We start from the raw sequence: 22935 nt of genomic DNA, 5'->3' as shown, positions 1-22935 counted from the left end.
TGTGAAATCAAGAGATTTCGGTGGGAAACTTCAAAATTTCTTCCAAAAAGGCAGTACGTTAAACACTTGATTGAATTCTACTCATCTGTTCTAAACAAAAAACCCACAATATTTAGAATTATTTCAAATTAAACCTAAAATTTCCCCAATGACATGCAAATATTTTTCAAAGAGTTAATTGGCTCTGGAGATATTAACTAGGTTACTAATCTAGGCAAACACTTTTCAAGTCTCAGGTATCTCTATAAACCATCATGTTTAAGTGCTTAACAAGGACAGCTTGCTTTTCAAAGTGCTTATTACTGCAATTCCCGTTGACTGCAATGGGATTTCTAAGTACTCAGCTCTTCTGAGTAAGGGAATACTTAATACCGGGACACAGGAGTGCAAATTTAGAAATCTACAATTAGGTCATCCAGATTTTACAGTTTTTGTCCGAGTAGCTCGTTTGTGCATTGTTCTAGAGATGATAAACTGTCACACACAGAAAAAAAAAAAAAAACAACCAAAAAAACAAACAACACAAAACCAAACAACAAAAAAACTAAACCAAAACGCTAGAAATTATGACACAGTAAAACAAAAAGCACACTCCCTTTTACAGAATTGTAGGAGAGGATGCCAACAGAAGACTGGAGCTTTGATCTTCTTTTTAACCATCACTCATACAGCGGCAGAAATATCCTTAACCCTCCAAAATATATTCAGCCAACACTACGAGATGCCAGTGCTTTCTCAACAAGCATTAAATAGAGGATGACTTCACCCGAAAAGTCCTTTAATCCTTCCTGCATTACTTTGCCGTCTAAGCGCATGGCAAAAACCTCCTTGTCGCACCTCTCCCCGTATCTGTGGACGGCATTCTCTACAACTTGGATGCAATAAGCTGCACTTCATTTTCCAAATGTCGAATCAATACTGTTACGTGGGAATCTGGGCTGGCTTCCCCCTCCACACACCCTTGTATGAATGCTTGTAACCATTATTGAATCATTTCTCACCTGCTATCTTGCATAACGTCGGCATTTGCTCTTTCAACTTTTGCCTTTGTGTCTGCTGCACCTCCACCTTCAGAACCTGCCTCCAGACACCTCATTTCGGAGGCATTTAGTCAGAGCAGGGCAGTAAATATCACTTCCTTGAGATGCTCACTTGGTGTGATGTTAAGCAAACAAAAAAAGCACACCAAACATTTAAAAAAAAAAAAGTCACTTCCTGATGCTTTCATTGATTTTTCTTCTCCTCAATTTTAGGGTGTTAGTGAGTCAGCTCCCAAATGAAACTGATGCTGGAAAGCTGTCAGGGAACTGTGTCTATCTTGCAAGTTATTAAGTGTTGCAGACGTTTACGTTTTATTTTAGAAAAATTATCTGTTGCCAATACTTCAAACCCTCTCAATCGCCGATCTCCTACCGTAACACACCCATAACCGTAAGACAGATCAATGCACGTTTGATAATCACCAAACATAAATTGATAAATTGCCCATTTATAGTATTGATCAGCTACTTTTTTTTTTTTTTTTTTTTTTACACGTGCAATAGTTCGAGGGAATAACAGGCACTTGGCAGTATCAACACCGCGCTGACAGAAAGAGAAACTGGCTGGCGCTCACGCAACATCATGTCAGTAGATACCACGTCCATCACGCGCTGACAGTTTGGCAGATCAGGCGCTCCCTGCCATCATGTCATAATGACTTCAATTTACTTCTCCGCAGCACCCACGGGCTGCGATTTCATCAGCCATCCAAGTCTCTTCTCTTCAAGAACAAGACTCTCTCTTGCTTTTACATCCTTGACAGCTCCATATATTTCCTTCAAGTTTCCTAGCAGGCATAACCAGAACAGTAAGAAACACGAAGCTGTTACAGCCTCCCTCATCATTTATACGAATAACTGAAGTTTTATTTAGCAACTAAAATTTCACGCTCAAAATTCAAACAGCGGCAAGTTTCGAGTGCTGAAGAACAAACAGAAACAGAAGCAGGAAAGCCGATAAAAGGCACTGGAAGAGTGATTTTTTTTTTTTTTTTTTTTACAAGCTCAAGGTAGGTAGGGCTGCCTACGCTTCTAACTGAAGACTAAGATGACACTCGTGTTCCACATCCAGAGATGTACTTCCATACAGCGAGAGGAGGCCATAACAGTTGTAATCAAGGATGGGCAGCAGCACAGAGATGAAGCCCGGCAGTCACTCCTCTCCACCTGTGGATGGAGGAGAGCACAGGCAGCTGCAGGCATTCGGGCCCCAATGGGAGCAAACAGGTCCATCGCTGCATGAGGTCACCAAGACATCGTCAGCAATCAGGAGATACTCAGGTGTTTCCTCACAGTTAGTCAGGTGCTGCAACTGGGGCAATTACCACGTCCATCATCAGTTGAAATGAAACTGCCATCTGAGTTTTGGCACAAAAATACAGAAGGGTCCTTCAACTTCACTGCAGCAGGATTTTTAACTAGGCGGGTACCTTCCTTTCCACCTCCCGACGCCCTAAGGTCTCCTCTGCTGGCCAAGATGAGTAGTTAAATATTTTACATGGCCTTGAATCTTGAATAGTACAATTTGAATCTTTTCCTTTAAAACTTAACAAGTGGAACAAAAAGAAGTGCATAAAACCTTTTACTTCTGAAAGAACAGAGAGACGCAGAATTGAGAAATCAAACACAGGCTTCCGTATGCAATTTCTGTTTGCCACAGGAAACATTTTCTTCTTGTAAAGCACGGCAGCTAAACCTACGCTTCTGGTAAAGCGGAGGTAGAAAAACCTACCCACCTGAAAGCGAAGACAAGGGTAAGGAGGCAATCTTTCCACCAGAGGACTTCAAAGCACTCCCCAACTCGAACAAAAACCTCTCAACGCTTCCAGTGGAGGTGAGCCACCACCTCCAGGCCATACCCCTGCCCTCCCCACAGCGCAAAGGCCGCCATGGGGCCAATGAGACCTCTCCCATGGGGGAGAGGTCTCTGCTCCCTCCTCTGCCCTCCACTGCAACAAACGAAGACACCACGCCACGAGGGACGGGATCTTTTTTATGGGATTTAGTTGCTCAAGAAGCGTTGGCCTTGAAAGGACAGGTAAGAGACCCACACAGCGTGAGGCACACCAGCAAGAGGCAGGACTTCCATGTTGTTGGGTCAGCATAAAGCAAACGATGCTTTCATTTCAGTTTGCACCACGGCAATGGTTACAGCCTATGCACAGAGGGGGAAAAAAAAACCAAACAGCTTGATCTTCAAGTTTTATTTAAGAAAACCAAACCAACTTCTCATTCACCTAATAGCTTTTAAAAGTGAAGTAACGAGAAACAATCCTAAATAAAAGTTTATATAAGCTACCTAGCATACACCACTACAAGTGATTGCTATATAAATACAGAATAATTACATCTTAATCCCCTGCTTTAAGAGACAGATCTTGCTAATCTGCAGAAGTATGCAAACTCTTTTTGTCATGCTGTAAGACCTCTCCAGATGATTACATCAGTCAGATCAGGGTACTGTACGACCCAGCTCAACCACGCAGAGGCGGGTGACAGGACAGGACGCCTCACTTGGCAGTAACCACAGGGAAGAGTCGCACAGCACAGGGCGACCCAATCTGACTGCACCCTGGTGATTGCATCGAACTTGGCCTCACCACATTTTAGCATACTTGCCAGTTGCTACATCCCAACCAAATCTCTCCCTCCTCACCCAGGCAAAGTTGCACAGGACATCTAGCGTGTTAACGACATCTCTCAGCAGACCTGGTTCTTCACAGGCATCAGTGTCACAACCACAAGAGAAACAGTGCACGTGGATTAAAAAACAAAACAAAAACAAAACCCACATGTCCCTTAATATTGACTCAGCCATTTCATAGCAACCCTTTCTTGAAAGAAGGGATACAGCAGGCTGAGGAACCGACCTGGCCCAGGACCTCTATTAACATCACCTCTCCACCGACAGTCACAGGGCAGTGCCCTCTCCGTGCCCAACTACATATACCATTGTGCTTAGAAAAAGAAAAAAAAAAACCAAACCACCCCCACCTCTACTTTTGGCTGGGCAAGAGGGTGTATTTTTTGCTCTGTGAAGATGACTTTGGAGTTTGAACTTTGCTTTCAAAGCCTGAATTTTTTTCTCCTTCCACACAACAGGGAGGATTCCACATCCATAGGTGTCTCCAGACACCAACAACAGGATTTAGTGAATACATCAGTCTTGCTTCTGAGCTTAATATTTGCACATTACTACTAGGACCACACAACTAAGTAGATCTGCTTGTCTATGAAAAAGTAGCAAGTTTGGGGTAAAATGGAGGTACCTGAGACTGCAGCAAGCACTTTCTTGAAAATGTTAAAACACCATTTTGGATTAGCCTAAACTTTTTATACTTGCTGATATGATTCCCTTCACCTGGAACTTTCTACAACAAAGATGTCATATTAAAACAAATCGCCTCTCCCCAGATAAACCCAATGTTGATACATCATTTCCTAACATTTATACTGTTTTCAGGAGGATGAGTTAGTTACTTTAAGAAGAACAAGTAGTTCTCACTGACTTCTTTGCCTTGGAGTCTTCCAACCGCACAGCAGAGAAGAGTCGTCTTTGCAGTGACACCTGCAGTGACTCCCTCTAAGCACATATGCAAGCAGGCAGTGTCAAAACATGCTTCCTAAAGTGATGCCTGAGAGAAGTTTTTGGCCAAAAGACATCCGTATAGGCGCTGCAGCACAAAAACTTGGGGAGAGGAGCAGTGACGTGCTTCCAGGCTCAGCTGCTCCTGCTGTCATGACATGGAGCAATGGGGCAAGCACATCTCCCCTGCGCTATGTCAGCACTGCATTTATGAAATTGTTTTGTTTACCCAAGTTGGCATTTTAGCTTCCCTCAACCTTCTTTCACCTTCTCCTCATTGCTTTTAGAAATATCCACAGGAACAAACACTCCCGGTGCTCCTTCAGCTCCCGACCTTGCACCTGTAGCAGATACACTCTGCCATCCCACAGGTAGCCAGCTGGAAACGTTGGCCAGGACACGAGCCCCTAACCTGCAGCAGCAGCAGGATAATCGCAATCATAGAATGGCTCAGGTTGGAAAGGACCTTAAAGACCATCTAGTCCAACCCCCCTACCATGGGCAGGGACACCTTCCACCAGACCAGGTTGCTCAAAGCCTCATCCACCCTGACCTTGAATACCTCCAGGGATGGGGCATCCACACCTGCCCTGGGCAACCTGGGCTATCGTCTGGGCTGCCCTGAGAGCCCTCTGACTGAGCATAAGTTATAGCTGACTTGGGAAGGGCACTGAGCACCTGAACATCTTAAAGACACAGCCAGTGGGGAGCTGTAAGGATCCAGGCACTTTATAGATCTGAAAACTACATCTGAGCTGAATCTAGCACTCGGGGGCACTGCGGATTTGTGACACTTCCAGGAAGACTCTGAATCCATAAACTAATGGATGGATTATACTGACAAATAAATACAGGGGTTTCATGCCGTAGACAAACTTCCTCCTGCCTTCTAACGTAAATTACCTGGTTTTACACCCTAGTTAGGAACGTTTCAAAGAGAAGCACTGTTTCTTCTCTTGAATAAGCAAAGCAAGTATTTGAGCTCTAAAATTAGGCAATAGTGAATCATTAATTGCCTCTGAAAACTAAACCCCCGGTTGTACACACTGACCCACATGAGCAAATCTTTGCAGCCAGTTCAGTAGGTTTCCAAGTGGCCACCAGCACCTGCCCACATGGATCAGCTTGCCAGACCAACGACAAGTGTTAAATTACAAGCTTTGTACTCGTGGCAAGTATGTTGATTGAATAAATAAATAAATAAAAATCCATTTTATTATTGGCAGTATGGCAACCCCACGCAAAATCTTCAAAACCTATTTAATTTTGAGCTCACTCTAATATTAGTTTAAAAATATTGAATCAATAACATCCTTTAATGTTTAACCAAACGGCTACATTTGTCCCTGGATAAACTCTGCCAACACTGGAAATGAACCAGAGATTAATTTGGTTCAATGAATTTGGCTTTTAACCTAGACAATAAAATTTACTTGTATAAAAGCTCAAATCCCAACTGGTAACGTAAGGATGCCTTAGGGTACACTCTGGTTCTTGCCAACACCACATATCCACCTTTATAGCTTTACAATAAATCTGTGACTTTTGTTTCCACACGTATAGGCATATACTCTACTTACACGGCAAAAAAATCAACTTGCAAGGGTTAATAATATTATGCTTGCTAATGTATAATCTCAAAACCGTAGAGGACTACAAACAACCTACTTCTGCAAAACTGGAAGTGGGGGAAGGCGGGGGGTGGGAAGAAGAAGAAATAGAAAAAGGAAATCTTTTGCTCTTTACCAAGGTAAGAGAAGCAGAAATACTGGACTACAGAATTCTGAAGTCACTATATTAAATTGCATTCTTACCTTTGGCATTAACGCTATCAGACACTTAATGCTATTCTAGCGAACAAGTACAGGGTTTAACAATACTTAGCTAGGCATCTTCTGTCATATTTGAGAAACTACAGAAAACAATCTGTTTCTGAAGTCATCACCATGACAATAATGCCTTCTTTTTCCCATTACCTAACAAGTCATGTATCATTTTCTCTTAACAACTGACCTGTACTTTAAACAAACACATTCACAGGGCGTGCAGGTGTACGTCCTGTATACACAGAGGACCAACTTGGCCCAATGTGCACCCCTGAAATCTCCATGGCAGCGGGCAGCGATGGCCAAGAGTAAGAGTCAAGGAGAATCCAGCCCGCGATGCCAAGGAGGAGGCAAGGGGGCAGAAGCGCATCACAGCGCTGCCATAAACACAGTGTTCTGCATCATCATACGTGGCCAGGGAGGCACTTGTACCTACAAGGTTGCAGGTATTCTGTTTGCCTGGTTTTAAACAGATGGCCAGCATCAGTAACAGAAGTGAAACCAACAATTTCACATTTTTTCAAGTCCTGGCCTGGTATTACCAACACCTTTTTTTTTTTTTTTTGTGTGCGTGTGTGTGCCCAGGCGCTGCCAAGCTTGGGATGACTGAGTCATAACACCACCCCATGGGGCCAGGCTGGGTAACCAGTGCTAACACTGGCAAACTCTTACTCATGAGAAAGTGCCTCTGAAGTCAGCGAGACTCCGCAGATGAGTAAGAAGTGCTCACTGATGTCAGTAAAGATTATTCAGTGAGGGCGCTGAAGGCTTTATGTTGTAGTAGTGCATGTGCATGTGTGTGTACATGCACAGGAACAGACACGACTACCTAAAAGCCATGAATTCATCACCGATCTACAAGGAAGGCAGCGTGGCGTAAAGAGAAAAGCAATCAGAAAGCGAGATAAATGACCCCCATGCCATCACCTAAAGGTAGGAATAACCTCAGTGTAGGCTGTACCTACCGAAGCCAGGACGAAACATGACTCAGGGAGCGCAGGGTTGAAGTAAAGTACGCAGAAGCACAAGATATACGCCATTAGCATCTCTCCTTCTGCTGGCTCAGGCCCCTGCCGTCCTGCTACGCTTTCTATGCCACAGTGCATAATTAGCACACCAAATGCTAACCTCTAGTCTCACGTATGCTGATGTAAGTTTAAATTAACACGACTGAAGTCAGTGGAGAAACACCAATGAAATGCAGAATAATTGAGCAAAGCTTAGTCTCTGGGGTCAAGTTGATACAAGGTCCTAAAGCGATGGAATTTGTATCATTTTTTGACCAGTGCCTAGAAGAAATTACAAACCATTTACACGTCCACGGGATATGGCACCACTTTACTCCCAGCTGTACTGCTCAGAAAATGCATAAAACATGAGCTTTGTATCCGTCTACATTTACTGTGCCACACCGCTCTTACGCATAAGCTGAATTACTGAAACCAGAAAGTTGCTACTACTGTTTGCAAAAGCAGAGGATCTTTGCAGTGAAGGAAAATTGCATAAACAATACTTTACCCCAGGGGTGGGCACTGTACTCATATGAATACACCCGTGCTATATGACATGCCAAACTTTTTCCTCCTTGGCTGCTCTCATCTCTTGCGTGACTTTCCACTGTCATCTTTTGACTACTACCCTTCTGTTAAAGACACAAGGAGGGCTAACATACCGATGAACCACCCTCATTTTTCCAGGTAGCCGGCAGGCTAATGTCTGGGATGACCCAGGAACATTGGCATTGACCACATTCCGAGGCACCCATGGTGCCATGTGGAACTGGAGTCCCACGGTGCTGTTTTCCGTCAAGCCTGGGGCAGGACCAGTCCCCACACGGAAACCACCCCAGTTTGGAGGAAAGCTGAAAGCACTTCCACAGCATCAACACACAGGCAGCCATCAGTACCGGGAAGACTGCTGCCAAATTTTTGCCTCGTACTGTGGATACATGTTCAAACGCCAAAGTTGGCTTCCTACCTCTACCCTAGTAAAATACACAGTAAATTCAATTCTAACAACTTATTATTGTGAAGAGGGCTGTGATAATTAACAGACATTTATTAGCATTTAATTTGACAGTAAATAGGCTTTGAAGAACTTTAATGACCCATTAATGGATCCATACAACCACATGTACACAGAGAAGATGCAATCAAGTCCTGGGACTGATTCTTACTATGTGTTTGTACACATCCTGGAACAACAGCAACAGATCATCATTGCTACTGGGTGCCACCGTATGACACAGCTATAATTATATTGTCCTGATAAATCATAATCTTCTGTAAGCCTAAACCGCTGACTTTGTGTCAGATAAAAACAGATGCCTGCCGTATTGCCACACACCTCCACCTGATCATCACATTGTGGTTTCATTTAGAGGATCACTGTTAGCAAAAGGAACTGATCAAAAGCTTGGAAAAAGGAACTGCTGCACGTCCTCATTTTATCTCCTTTATAACGCTTAAAATGTGAAGTTATCACTTCTTTCTAAGAGACCAGAAACATTATACCTAGCACATTCTTTGTAAAAGTAATCAGAGTTAAGGTCGTAGCCATAAAAGTGACGTCTAGAAAATGTGCTTTCAGGACAGATTCATGAGTATTCACAGAAAAGACGGGGGATGAACAACAGACTTCCCAAGTGCTTCTGTTGGGTTTTTTTGGTTTTGTTTTTTTTTTTTTTTTTTTTTTTTTTAATGCCTGATTTTGCTGACATGCATCTTTCACAAACCTAGCTAGTCCTAACAAATTCTATTCATTCACAGCAATTTCTTTGTCTCCTTTTTTAAGGAAGTTTCCTGCCAGTCCTAAAAGCTAATCAGCCTTAGCTGGCTGCCGCCCTCCCAGCCCTGGCACAGGGTGCCAACAGCCCGGTTTCTCGGCATAGCCCCATCCTTCTCACGGGCCCCTTGCAACACTCAGATTGTTCCCGCTCTCATCCTGAAGCCAAACCTGCTCCACTTCATATTCCTCCTCTAAAAAATCTCAGGCTCAACACGCCACATCCACCCACTCATCCCAAGTCTCTGCCACCTTCAGGTTTTCAATTTTGACACCAGCTCAAGTTCAGAAGCGCACAGCAGCCGGGAAATGGGGACTCCAGAGCAAAACGGATCTGGGGGACAAAAGGCAGGAAAAGGGGCTACTATAAACAGTGATTTGTGCAGTGGGAACCAAGTTTTAAGCCCCTTCAAGTAGCTACGCAAAAGAAAAATTCAGTTACTTCACGCACATGCGAACTCATGTGCTTGGCCAACCTCCTCTTCTCCTCCTGCTTAACACCTCCTCTCCATAACCCCCACCACCACCATTATATTTGCACTGTAATTTTTCCCAGGACCCCTGGTGACAGAGCAGGACCGCAGACACTGGGCACCTGGCAAACACCAGGTATCTCCATATCCTGCTCCTACACAGCTCTGCACACTCCCTGTCTCCTTCTTGTGCTGCTGCAGGATGGCAGAGGCCACCCGGCAGGCCGGCGCTGTGGGAAATAAAACAAGTAAGATCTGAGCTGGGCCACGTTGACCCATCCCAGACAGCGACATCCAGCCACTCTGTGCAGGGACATGATGACTGGGGGAGCTCCAGCCACCACCTCAGCCTCACCGCTCGTGAAGAAAAGCACAACCAAGGGGCAACGATTCTTTTACTGCCTTAACGCAGATAACCTCAGACTCCTGCCATGCTGATTTCCAATGAAACAAAGAACAAAGACACCCACCTACAGAAACCCTGTGTCCCTTAGGTACAGGGGGAAGCTGGTTCTCCACCTTCAACACTCTTCCTGGACATCCACAGCTCCTCCAAACACCCATTTTCTCCCCCCTTATTTCTGTATGGTCTTGTTACATCCTCTTTTCCTTCAAGGCTGCATTCAGCTCCTCATGCCCTGCGTTTTCCTCTCCTCCAGCCTCTGCCGCGGCTGCTGCTCGCACCAGCTCTTCACCGCCTCTGCGGAGACCGGTGCTGATGCCGGCCATGAAGCAGCTGAGAGATCTTTACAGGTCAGCCAGCTCACCTTGGCACAAGCTCCGCTATCCCAAAAGCAAGGTGTAACCTTGGGGGTGGAATTACACAAAGGGTAATCCACTGTATCTGGCCTTCAATAAACGCCGCAGATCTGCTGTAAGACTCCACAGGAAAACTCCCAAGTTGCACTACTCAAAATCCACTAGACCCAAAGAGCATGGAAGCAAAGTAGGGATAACTGCGTGAAGAGCATTTTTATTGCTCCTCCACAAAATTATTTTTCATATTTTTTTTTCCATATTCACATACCCCTATACCTACATAGATATTTTCTTTTTAAAGGAGTAATGAGAAAATTCAAACTGAAAACTTCATTTTGCATATTAGAATGAGACACCAGGACTTCAGCCCTTCAAACACTGTTCTCTTCTACAAAGTGTAAAATACACTAAACAAAGCAGAATAAACCAGGTTTGTAAGAACAACAAGAATCTGTTTCATGTCTAGCATCTTCTTAGCTGTCAGACTCGCACTTCTGATCATCTTGTCCTTTTTCTTAAAATGTTGAAGAGAGTTTAGTTTGAGAGAGAGTGCGTGTCCTCTTCCATGGGGACAACAGAGGACAGAGACTTTCTTGAGTGATGGGGCTTTTTTTCCCTGTGCAGGGGAAGCACCAACTGGGAGGGCAGTGTTCCCAACCCTACTGAGCCAGCAGGATGGCCGAAGGGTCCCTACACACTGCAGAGTAACCTGCACTGGTCTGCACAACAACCTGGAAGAGAGAAGACTCGAACCAACTTTAGACAGACTTCTTGATCCTGCCATTGCCCGGGCTGCTCGTCCTTCACCACGTCCATTACACAGTTCCTCCAACATCCCATCCTCTGGGAGCACAAAACTCAGGCACAGAAGAGCCACGTTAAGAGGATAACCATCTGTCTTCCTCCCCAGTGTGGTGATGCAAGCCCTGACCCCTGGACTCCAGTCCCAGCGCCTGCAGGAGGCTCAGACGAGCTTTTTGCAAGGAAAGAAGAGGACCTACACTTTAGAAAGGTAAGGAATTAGCCTGATTTCTTATATCTCAAGGACCCCATTTCCTTGCCATTCCTCAGCCTGCCAGACCAGCCAGTCCCCAGTGGATTCCTCTTCACCTGGTATCTTCCACTCCTCTTTCAAACCAGGTCAGCACTTCTCTTAATTTGTTCTCCCCCTTATTTTCCTGTCAGAGCCAAAGAAGCGAAAACAGTTATGATTCTCTCCACCAATTTTCTCCAGCGCACCACATCTAGCTAAAAAAAGTTGCAGACATCCTCTTCACCTTCTTTCACTTGGCAAGTATTGAAAAGCCAATAAATGTCACCAGGTTATCTCAAGCTGCGCAGCAGGACAAGGTAGCAAAGGGTGTGAAAGCCACAGCGTCACCCAAGCTAGATAGCAGAAGGTAAGAGCAATATCTAAGGGACTCCATCGTGCCTCTCATCTTCTTACGAAGACCCAGAGGGGACGTCCTGGTTTGCAGCCCTATGCCTAGCTCAGAGACAAAGGTGTGACCTGTAATATAGAGGTGGAAACTGAAAGACTTTGTTAAGCAGAGGTAGACATGAAGACCGTTTCTTTGCAGGTTAGAACAGGACAGGCAGAAGTCATCAGTCCATTGCACAGACTGCACATCATACATGTTATCATGACTAAAAAATGCCCCAGGTTCTGCACGGAAACAGGAGACGTAACACCAGCCAATTCTGCAACAGGCATTTAAAATTGCGTGCTCAGCGGCCTGCGTGAATTTCACAGACTACCTTACTGCTTTCGCTCTGTTTTTCAGACTTTTAACAAGAGCCAAGCCACCCCTTTACAATAGCCAGGCTCCTTAAGACATCCACTTCTGAGCACCAAAATCTGGGGGGAAAAGGCTGCCCACAGTCTAGAAGGCACTTTTGAGCTCCAGACACCCTCCTTTTAAACATACAAAACTCTGAAGTGAAATATTAGCATTCCCAGCCTTTTGCACTGCTTACTTTTGTGATACAAATACTTGGCAACCTATAATCCCTAATCAACCTAGAAAATAAATGACTGATAAACCAATCTGCTTGTAACCCCATTAACAGATTCTGGCTTCAGTATCAACAGGGTAATTTGCTGAGACTATTTTTAATCCCAACTGCTAAACCATTAATCCCACAATTTCCCACATAGTATTTCCATACACACACAACCCCCCTCTAAATTTACCCAAGGTTAGCAACAATTTTGCAACTCATTAAAGAGCGGATAAATAAATAACATTTGCAAATATATACCTCCTGGCACCGGAGAACTGAGAGACTCCGATTACTCGGTTGATCCCGTTAAAGCCATTACTTTCTAATTGGAAAGAGTCATTCAGAAGCAAAGCTGTGTGCCTGGCATGTCACTTGACACCTGGTATGTACCGTTCATGATAAGACGAACTCTCCAATATGCTTGCCACAATGAGAAGAAGTGGGTTATTTCATCATGCCACCGACAGTCACGGCTCCCTCTACCAAAATCTTCTCAAATTTAATGGGACCAGAGTTATCAACAGAAATTGTCATGTTTTCTCAAACCGGCATTAAAGCATTCTCCAAGTATCATTATTAATGTCAATATAAATTATGCATTGAAGATCACAGCATTCATTACAGAGGTAAAATTTATTGCGGGGGGTGGGGAGGAAAAAAAAAAAAAGAGACAAACAGAGCAAATCTAATTAAAGTATTTATAGATTTCCTACAGCTTTTCTCAGTAGCAATGAAAACTCTTCTCTAAAATGGTCTTAAAATAAGCATTCACGGAGACATTAAAAACAGTACCAAGGAAGCATTGCGTTAATCAGCTAAAGGTAGAGTTATACACAGGGTGCTGCAGAGGGGCTGACGTGATAATACACGCGACTGGTAGTTTATCCAAGGATGTATCAACGTGCTAGCACCACAATCTGGAAGACAGACCCTTGGTTTCACGTAGGCAGCTACACAGAGGAGGAAAAGCTGTATTTAGTGTTGGAAGGGTGGTGTTTAATGCTCCTTTCAACTTCTATAAATGACAACGTCAGCCATTCCTAATTGGTATACATTAGTATTCAAACACCACGTTGAAATTAGAAGCTTAGCAGCTTTTTCGGTACGCTTACAGGCACTTCACAGGAAAACAACCTCGTTGAAATATTTTTTGTATTCCAAGGTTAAAAGAAAATGACTTTTAAGAGACAGATGGTGAGCAACTGGTACCTCACCGAGGAGCGCCACCGACTTTTGGAAGTTCTCACGCGACGCACCGTATGGGGCAAACTCCTATTGACTGCGCGCCTCGGGATTTCCGAGTATAGCCCCATCTCCTGAAACCCTGAAGATACGCATAGCCAGGATGGCACGGGGGAAGGAAAGCCTAGAAATAAGACTCCCAGGGGCTCCAAATCCAAAGGGAATAACAAGAGACCTAATTTCCCTAACTGCATAGTTGGAGTCAATCCTTAAGCTGCCTGATTCATGGTTTTATCATACTTGCGGCTGCCAATACTGGTAAGCAGCTCACCAATACAGGTGCCTCACAGTCTACCGCAAGGGAAGCCAGAATGCATGCATTAAAATAGACAACTAAGCAACCTCTGTGCAAAGACTGGAGCGGGAGGTGGGGGGGGGGGGGAAGTGTAGAAAGTCTTTCCAAGCACATCCTCAACCATCAAAGGAGCAGCTCTAGTTTCAGCCAGCAGAGACCGAAACACCTCGCCCCGCGATCCTTTTACAGCACACTGTGTCACTGGCTATTGTTCATAACTCTTCCCGCAAATCATTTCAACATTCACAGCCCGATTATTTCTTAAGGAAATTATTTCAGAAGGGGGAAAAAAAATAAAATAAAATTGCTTACTCATGAACCTGGTATCATTATAACAATGAGGCAAAACAGTTAAAGACACAGTTACATTGCACAATGCTAAGTGCATCATTTATTGTACTAGATTTCAGAAAAAGAACATTCTGAAACACTAAAATAAATCAGAGCATAAATGTGACTTGTTGTCAGCTCATACAATATGGGTTAAATGCTACCATATGGCGAATGCACACACGTTACCCTTTTAAAAACAAAGAACATGGCTAATTTCTTCCCCAAATCTATTTTTAAACAAACAAACGTGATTCTTCTAAAACGAGGCTACAATTGTGACTAAAACACCTCAGTTTCCACCAGTCCCTCTCTCTCCCTCTTTACTGAGAGCTAATGCCACTTCACTGTTCACCACCTTTTTAAAAAAGACAAGGAAAAATCGCTATGAAGTCAGCTTTATCCCTGTAACAAGCCAACATGAGCATTTCCACGCACCGTAAAAAACAGTGACAAGCCAACTCACCGTTCTTCCTTTATTCTACCTGCCAGAACAGCAAAGCATGCGCGCGCGCCTCCATGCAATACGTTAAAACTCACTGACATACGATCCGATTTTCAGCAAACACTCCCAACAGGACCTGCCCGATAGACAGAGCTCTCGTTTTCACTGCACTCCCCCCCACACACACCCCGAGTCATGTACAGAAAACACACAGTTTCGGTACACTCCCAACCAAAAAGAAAAAAAAAAAAAAAAAAAAGACCAAAGCCAAGATGTATGAAATACACACAGGGTAGCTCAAGCGGATACTGCTGGTTTGAAAATTGTCTGTCTAGCCTCTCTGCCGAGTATTTGTTTTTATCATTATACTATAAATGAAACATGCCAGGCATCTAAAAATAGCTACAAATTGTAATTACACACCCTTTGTAGTTTTTGTTTTACTTTGAAAAGAAGATTAAAAGCTAGATCGCTTTAGAAACTGGCCTTAAAGATTTGGGGAGCCACAAAATTATTCTACTTTGCAATTTGGAGTACACGGCTGGAAAACATTTCCTTTGGGACATAAATACGGGAGCCCCGACACGGAGAGGCAAGCTCCCAAGGCCGCCCAGAGAGATGGCAAGGAAGACAAGGGAGAAGAGCAGACAAAGAAAAAAGTCGTTTCTTTGAGATTCTGAGAGTGCCCTGATTACGGATGTAATACCATAAGCTTTAATTAGGAGCTAAGTGCTGTGTGCTCGATTCGTCCCCACACAGAGTGGCTCTGCTGAAGTCAGGGTGGGTTTACGAGGACGGTGCAACAGCAGCACCCGGCCTTTGGCTTCTGTTACAGCCCGTAACCAAAGGTGGATTTCATTGAACAAGCGTTAAGCCATGCAACATCCTGCTGATATGAATTAAATTCTTTTCCACAAGCAACGGCTTTTAGCGTCAGGAAGGTCAGCAAAAAATGGATTTTAAGTAGTCATCGGAACGTTACGTGGGTGTGAAACCAGAGTAAAAACCCTCTGTTCCTCCCCAACAGATGACTTAAAGCCATTCAGATGAGCGTCTTCGTTAACACGTGACTTTGTCACCATGAACGCGGCCCCTGTCCCCGCAACAGGCAGTATTTGCCATGTCAGCTCACAACTCGGGAGCAGCAAACAAACAAACTGCCTTACAGGGGCCCAGTGCTGCTGCTGCTGTAAAATACCTGCAAGAACTTATTAGGCAACAAATAGTTTGGCAGCAGCGGAGGAGATGCAGGTATTGTCCATCTGGGCGCTAATGTAATCCCAGAAGAGAGAGGCTTAATGCCCCGAGTCCGTTTGCATAAGGGCTGTTGCCGTAACGCAGTTTCAGGAACACAAGGAGAAACTGCTAACACGAAGTGTGCAACAACGCTGACGGGCCTCTACAGATAACCCAAGATGTAAACAACATCAAAAAAAAAAAAAAAAAAAAAGAATAACCGACGTTGAGTAATCATCGCATCAAGAAAAAAAAAAAAATAATAAAACAGAGCTCATTGGCTTCAAATAGCAAAGCAGGTTCAGCAGATCAAGGGAGCGCACATTTGCTGACTAACAGTTAGGTAATGAAAGTAAACATTTGCAATGAAGTCATCATCCTAATGAAAGCCATGGCGATGTCAACTACCTGGACCATAATCCACTAGCATGCTTTAATGCGGGCTCGCTGACACTGTATTTACCGGAGTCGCTCCTGCTGGAAAAGGAGAGGAAGTCTCATTTGCTTTTAACACAGAAGTGACAACCAAGAAATACGGCTATTTGTTAGGTCTTTCCAACTCCCCAGTTCTGTTCCGATGACGCCCAGAGAGTTACTGTGCAGTTACAGCGGGTAACTGAAAAACAGAATTTTGCCTTCAGTGACTGAGTCACAACAGCTTTATCCTAGCACTGTATAAACATTTGCAGCATGTAAGATGTCTGCTTTCAAAAAGCAATGTTGCTCCAAGGTTCAAATATTTATATTGCAGATATCTAATCGAATAAATGTGATTTTTTTTTTTTTGCTGGGGTTTTGTTTTGCCTTTTTTTTTTTTTTTGCCATGCAGTGATTGATTATCTGGATTAATCTTATGGCTACGAGAAAAAAAAGCAAAGAAAGACAAACAAAACACTGAAGTAAGTTTCAGCTGATTAACTGCCAATATTGCTAAGCATTTCAGAATCACATACAGAAACTGTAATTCCACCCAGAGACACCCTCATGCAACTCCCAGTAGTCAATGGGAGTGGCAACGTGCTTATTCGGGGACAGAACTGGGCTCACAAGCAACGAGTCAATTTACAGGACAGTTGTACGTACTCCTACCCAATTGAGGAACACCACACAGCAATGACAAACAGTCCATTTCCCTTTTCTAATGCCCATTCAGGCTTAAAAGGTATGTATCTACAAATTCATACTTGTGTCTCAAAAACTTAAACAGGCGTATTTTACTTGTAAAATCTGCAAGCTCGGACAAGCTGCTTCCCGTAAAATGCAATCACTTTGTATTTCAACTGTCTGTTTTGATGACTTTAAGGAACAATATAGTCAAACCTAGCTTTCCAGTTTGAGTGCACATATGCAGACTTCGTCACCGGTCTCACAAAAGCTTACACATTGGCTCATTTTGCATACTGTATGTAATCCCAAAGAAGTCCTGGAAGAACTTGGCATGAATTTAAGTCTTCACAGAAGCAAGGTCTTTCAAAGTTGAAAGTTTTGGATCATACTAAATATATATTCCCCCCATTAGGTTGGATCTCACTGTAAAATTTGCCAGTTAACATCACAGCTAGCTATACAAGAATTCTGCTGAAGTCACCTGCATGTAAAGACCTCTTAAAAAAAAAAAGGCAAAAAACCCACCCAGAATAAATAGACATCCTGAAGTTTGCAAGAGTTGGCGACTACACCCTTCATCTGATGATACTCTTCTAGGCTGCACCCTCTAGTACAAGCACCCACTGCAAGGTGCGTTTAAAAGAATACTAATTTTTCAGCCAACTGAAGCCAATGTCCCTGCTTCCAAAACAGATCTGTAAAGTGTTAAGACATAAACATCCTCGTTTGCTTAAATGAGGGATGGCCACACTTACAGATAGAGATTCAGAACGATGGCACAATCGTTTTCACCCCTTCAATGAGTACTTCCATACTGACACTTGCAATTATTAGATCTTGGTGACAGCATGATACTATGACCAACTATAAAAACATATGATGAACCTAATTTTTAAAGCAAACACATTAGTCACTGTCACCGGAAAACTTTAATCTACAAAAGCTGTGGCTCCATGCCAGCCAGCCATACTGTTACCCAGGTCGCTTGCAAATAATAATAGGTAGCTTTCACCTTAGCGATGTAAACTGTTTTCTCTTCTATGATGCAGTCATAGAAAAGCAGAGAAGCAGTCGTTCACATGCACGGAGGGACAGCGTGCAACTCTCAATGCATATTGTTTTAGTCAGGTACACAATTTAGAAGGTCGTGCTAAGCTCAGACAGGAGCTGTGCCAACTAATACCACTCCCCTCTCTAAGCGTGTTCGGGACACCCCTCTGTCAGATCATTCCTTAAGACAACGTTATTCTCACCAATGTTTAATTTTTCTCTTTTTTTCCCCTCATGTAAGCATTATATTTGCATATTAAACTAACAGTTGGGGGGGGGGTTATAATGCCCTATTGTTCACACAGGCCACATAATACTTATCACTAAGATGTCACTTCAACATCACTCAGCTTTGTAAGAGGTAAAGGCTTGACAACAAGTCCCAGGCACAAATTATCAGCGACGCCTGGAAAATATTCTACACGAGGAGCCAGTGAAGGTGTGCACCGTGCCAGTAACAAAAATCGCTTTACTGTACAGAGCTCACTCAAGAGGGCAGCTGCTCTTGGGAAACTAAAGATGTCTCCTGGAACAAGTGCATCATAACACTAATTACACCACAGGCCCGCACATCTGGCGATGCAACATACCCCATCCCTGGCCCTGCATGCACACACACACACACGCTCCCCATCCTGCTTAGAACAACCCCTCTCGGCCCCACATGCACCTGCCCCACATACACCAACCTGACCCCCAGCATCTACATACACAGGCACCCCCTGGCCCCATCCACAACCCCCCCCGAGGTTGAGCGGGAGATAACGGGGAAGCAGCCCCTCGGGGTCAGCATCCTCCCACCTGGTCCCCCCTCCGCTGGGACAGGAGGGACCTTCATGCACCGTGGGAAAGACATGGTCAAAAAAATAAATAAATCAAGACGTGCATATCCCGCCAAAGAAAACTCTCAGCTATCAACTCACCTGCACGCAGGGAGGGGGGGCGCAGAGGAAGTCTCACAGAAGAGCTTGAAAAACAGACACACACACACACCCCCCCCAAAAGTAACCCAACTTTGGCCATTCAGGTTCTGCTTGAAATTATGTTTTTCTTCTTTTTTTTTTTTTTTTTTTGGGGGGGGGGGGCGGCGGGAGGGAAGGAAGCCAACCGAATACACGGTTGCCAAGTCGAGTTAATGAAAAACCCTTTGGCTGTTAACTCATTTAGTGCAGCGAGCATGAAATAAAGTCGGTGGCACGGGGCCAAAGCGCAGCGGCCCTTTGCCGGGCGGGCTTCTGACACCCACCGACCAGGAGCCGGCCCGGAGCAAACCCCCCCCGCCCCCAATTCTCGAGGGCTGCCATCTTCCCCAAGAAACCCGCGAATCCGCCTCAAAAAAAAAAAAAAAAAAAAAAAAAAAAAAACTAAAGAGGAGAAAAAACGGGTGTGTGTCCCCCCGGACGCCCCGCGGCCGAGGGGGGCGGGGCCTGGGCGAGGGCGGGCCCTGTGGTGGCGGGGGCGTGGCCTCGGGCGGGACCGCCCCCCGGCGGGGCGGGGACCGCCAGCGGGCGGGGGCTCCGCGGCGCGTCCCCCCGTCTGTCCCCGGCCCCCCTCCACCATCACCACCGCCTCCCCCCGCCCAACAAACTTCTCCGGTCTCGCAGGGAAAGAGTTGGGCTCCCCGGGCCGGGAGATGCTGCTGGGGGCGAGTTGGGGAGGGGGGCGATGGGGAGGGGAGGGGGGGGGGAAAGGAGGAGGAAGAGGAGGAGGAGGAGGAGGAGGAGAGTTGCGCCTCTCCCCAAAAAGGGACTTTGACCTCGCACCGCTCTCCGGCGGACACCGAATTCCATATATTTTTATTGTTACAGGGCCGGCTCCTAACGCACGGCCGGCCCGGCGTCTAATTTATGAACTCATCAGCCTAATTTCATTATTTAATCATGCGCCCAGCAATCGTGTTTCCTTAAGAAAGGACTGACCTATTTTTGGCTGGAGATAAACGATCATGTTAACAGATGTTAATCTTGTAATCTGTTTTTCCTGTAAGCACTTCGCATACCCGCGTTTCAGACATTAAAAATAAAATACAAAACAAAACAACAAACAAACAAAAAAAATCTTTCCCAAACGACTTGACGTCACGATTCAGTTCTTAATGAAAAAAAAAAAAAAGAAAAAATCTCGCAATGGTTTCAAAGACATTAAATCTTTTTCACTTTATAAATGCTGATTTGTTCTGCCTCAACTCCCACAGGCTTTTATTTGCATTTCAAATTCCACAGGTTACACCAGTCGCCTTTTCAGAAAATGTAAACCAACAATAAGGCAGCAAATGGGGGGGGGGGGGGGAGGGGAACCCTGCATCTGGATTAAATAAAGACCAGAATTAATGTTTAGAAAGTAGTCCGAGCAAAATTATATTTGCGTCTATGTCTATGGTATCTATAGGGGTAACGTAAAGGAGAAGCTGCGGGCGCACACACACAATGCACATTCCCCAGAAGATCCTTGTCTCTGCTGCTGGGAGCTTATTAACCCTCCTAATAAACGGTGCTGACTCCAAACCCACACTTTTCGGCTTAAAACACGGGGTTTGTCTCCGGCAGTTAATTGCAGAGGTTTTGCTGGTTCCATGGCGGGGGGGGGGAACAACGGGCGGCTGTCATGCCCCGCACGCCTCCCCACACGTACCGCCCGCGTTAACACCCCACCTTCATCGCTCGTACCAAAGTTTACCCATCCAAGAAAAAAAAAAAAAAACACCAAACTTTCCTCAACTTGCCCCGAGTGCTTAATTCGCATTAGGATCGCGACTAGGCGCTATGCTAATTATCACCCAAGATAGTAGCGGGGGGGAGGGAGGGAGGGACGAGGAGGAGGAAAGCTTTTATAGCACGAAATGTCTGGAACTGCATTATTTCTATTCTTCTTTTCGCCCTCTCCTTCCCCCCCCCCCCCCTTAATCTCCCCCCCTTGTTTTTTTTTACCATATACATTAAACTCCCTGCCTCTCTCCCCCACCTCACCCGCATCAAATGAGCTATTTTCCTCTTCTGGAAATAATCGCAACGGAGACATTGTCCTTTCTCGCTGTCTATATGTGAATAATTGTTTTCTCTGCCCGCCCACCCCCAACTTCCTTTGATAAACTGTGTACTTCTGTAACGGGGATCGCGCAGCCAGCCGCTCCGCACGGAGCCCACAGGGGATAAAAAACAAGGGGGGGGGGGCGGGGGACACACAGCCACACATCGGGCATTCCACGCACACGCTGAATCAATACTATCGGGGAAAAGGGGGGGGGGGAGGCGTAAAAAAAAAAAAAAAAATTAAAAGAAAAAACCCCAACCCACTTAATAATTTAAGTGGCTACTCGGGGCTCGGAGACCCATCACCCACCGTCATTAGACGAAGCGTTTTACTTTAAAGTGCGGTCAATTTGCTCTTTGTTTCTTAATGGATTAATATCGCAGTCCGCCCCACGCACACGCACACCCACACCGGAGCGCACAAAGCCGAAAGGCTCCCAGAGCCCCCCGATCTCCCCCCAAACACACAACACTTCCCGCCCCCCCCCCCCCCCCCCGGCACCACCACTGCAGTAAAACCGACCTTCTCCTTCTCCTCCTCCCGAAACAGCGCAAAGTTACCATTTTGGAGCCGCTCCGGTGACCGGGAGGGGGACAGTCCCCATTCCCGGAGGAGGGGAGGGAGGGAAGTTTTGGGTTTTGGTTTTTTTTTTTTTTCCCCAGGGGTGCAGCCCACCCACCCCCCCCCAGCCCCGCCGCCCCTCACCTCCTCCTCCGCCGGCGGCCAGGCGTGGGGAAGGGCGCGCCGCCCCGAAGGCGAAACCCCCTCGCCGCATGCGAGCGGCGACCAGCCGCACATGATCCGCCGACTCGCAGTGGGGCGGGCGGGGGCGGCCCCCGCCGGCCCCCGCCGCGCCCCGCGCCCGCGCACCGCCCCCGCCCGCCGCGCCCGCCCTGCCCCGCCCGCACCGCGCCGCGCCGCCGCCGCCGCCGCCACCGCGCGTCCCCCGCCGGCAGCGGTAGCCTGGGCGGTGCGGAGCCCGCCCGCCCGTCCGGTACGCTATTGTCTCCGCCCGAGCAAAAGTTGGGGCGTGGGGGTGTCGCCGCTACCGGCGGGGGGGGACACGCATAAACCGGGCGCCGTGTTGTGTGCGGGCGCGGAGTCGCGCCTCTGCCCGCCGCCGCCCCGGTTCCCACGTTACCTCGGCGGCGAAAGGTGCGGGCTGGAGTTGCCCCAGATGCATTTCTATTAGAAACTTTTCTTTTTCTTTTTTTTTTTTTTTTTTTTTTTTTTTTTAGTCGAGGGAGGGGGGCGAATTCCACTGGTAAAATATTTATGGATCTATTGAAATGCGCAAGAAGAAACAACAACATTAAAGTCCTCAATCAAGATCAAAGAGGCGTACTGTTCAACAGCCACGCTGGGGAAGTTGAAAGACCTCCGAACAAATCAATCTGCCATATGGCTTTTTTTTTTTTTTTTTAACAAAAAAAAAAAACACACCACAAACCAACAAAACCCCACCAACCACTCCTATGGCTGAAAAGTTCCAATTCTTGTTTTCCTGCGTGTTTGCGAAGCTCGGTTTAATCACGCCAAATATGTGTGCCATAGGCGAGGGGAGTATGTTTAGTCTATGGCTGGGAAGCCTAATTTAATCTGCTAAAGCTTGGTACTAGACATCAAGGGTGTGCAGGCTTTTTTTTTTTTTTTGCCCTTTTTTTTTTTTTTTGCCCCTCTTTCTTTCTTTGTCTCGTAACGTGCGATGACGTAGAATTGACACGGAGG

General features: G+C 45.7%; 1 protein-coding gene across 4 annotated transcripts in view; it reads right to left on the bottom strand.

The window, feature by feature from the left end:
• The window catches only part of ZNF516 (zinc finger protein 516), a 104479-nt gene extending 82450 nt beyond the window's left edge, over positions 1-22029 (bottom strand). For 3 of the 4 annotated variants that reach the window (XR_012585689.1, XM_074576519.1, XM_074576516.1), the window contains exon 1: positions 21913-22029. The gene's annotated coding sequence lies outside the window, so the exon portion shown is untranslated. Of the gene's footprint in view, positions 1-19100; positions 21066-21912 lie in introns of those variants that run through there. The other variant, XM_074576518.1, reaches the window with a different exon arrangement.
• Positions 22030-22935: the final 906 nt, after the last annotated feature.

The sequence above is a fragment of the Larus michahellis genome, chromosome 2 (genome assembly GCF_964199755.1).
Source record: "Larus michahellis chromosome 2, bLarMic1.1, whole genome shotgun sequence".
Classification (NCBI taxonomy): Eukaryota; Metazoa; Chordata; class Aves; order Charadriiformes; family Laridae; genus Larus; species Larus michahellis.
This window is presented reverse-complemented; position numbering and strand designations above follow the sequence as displayed.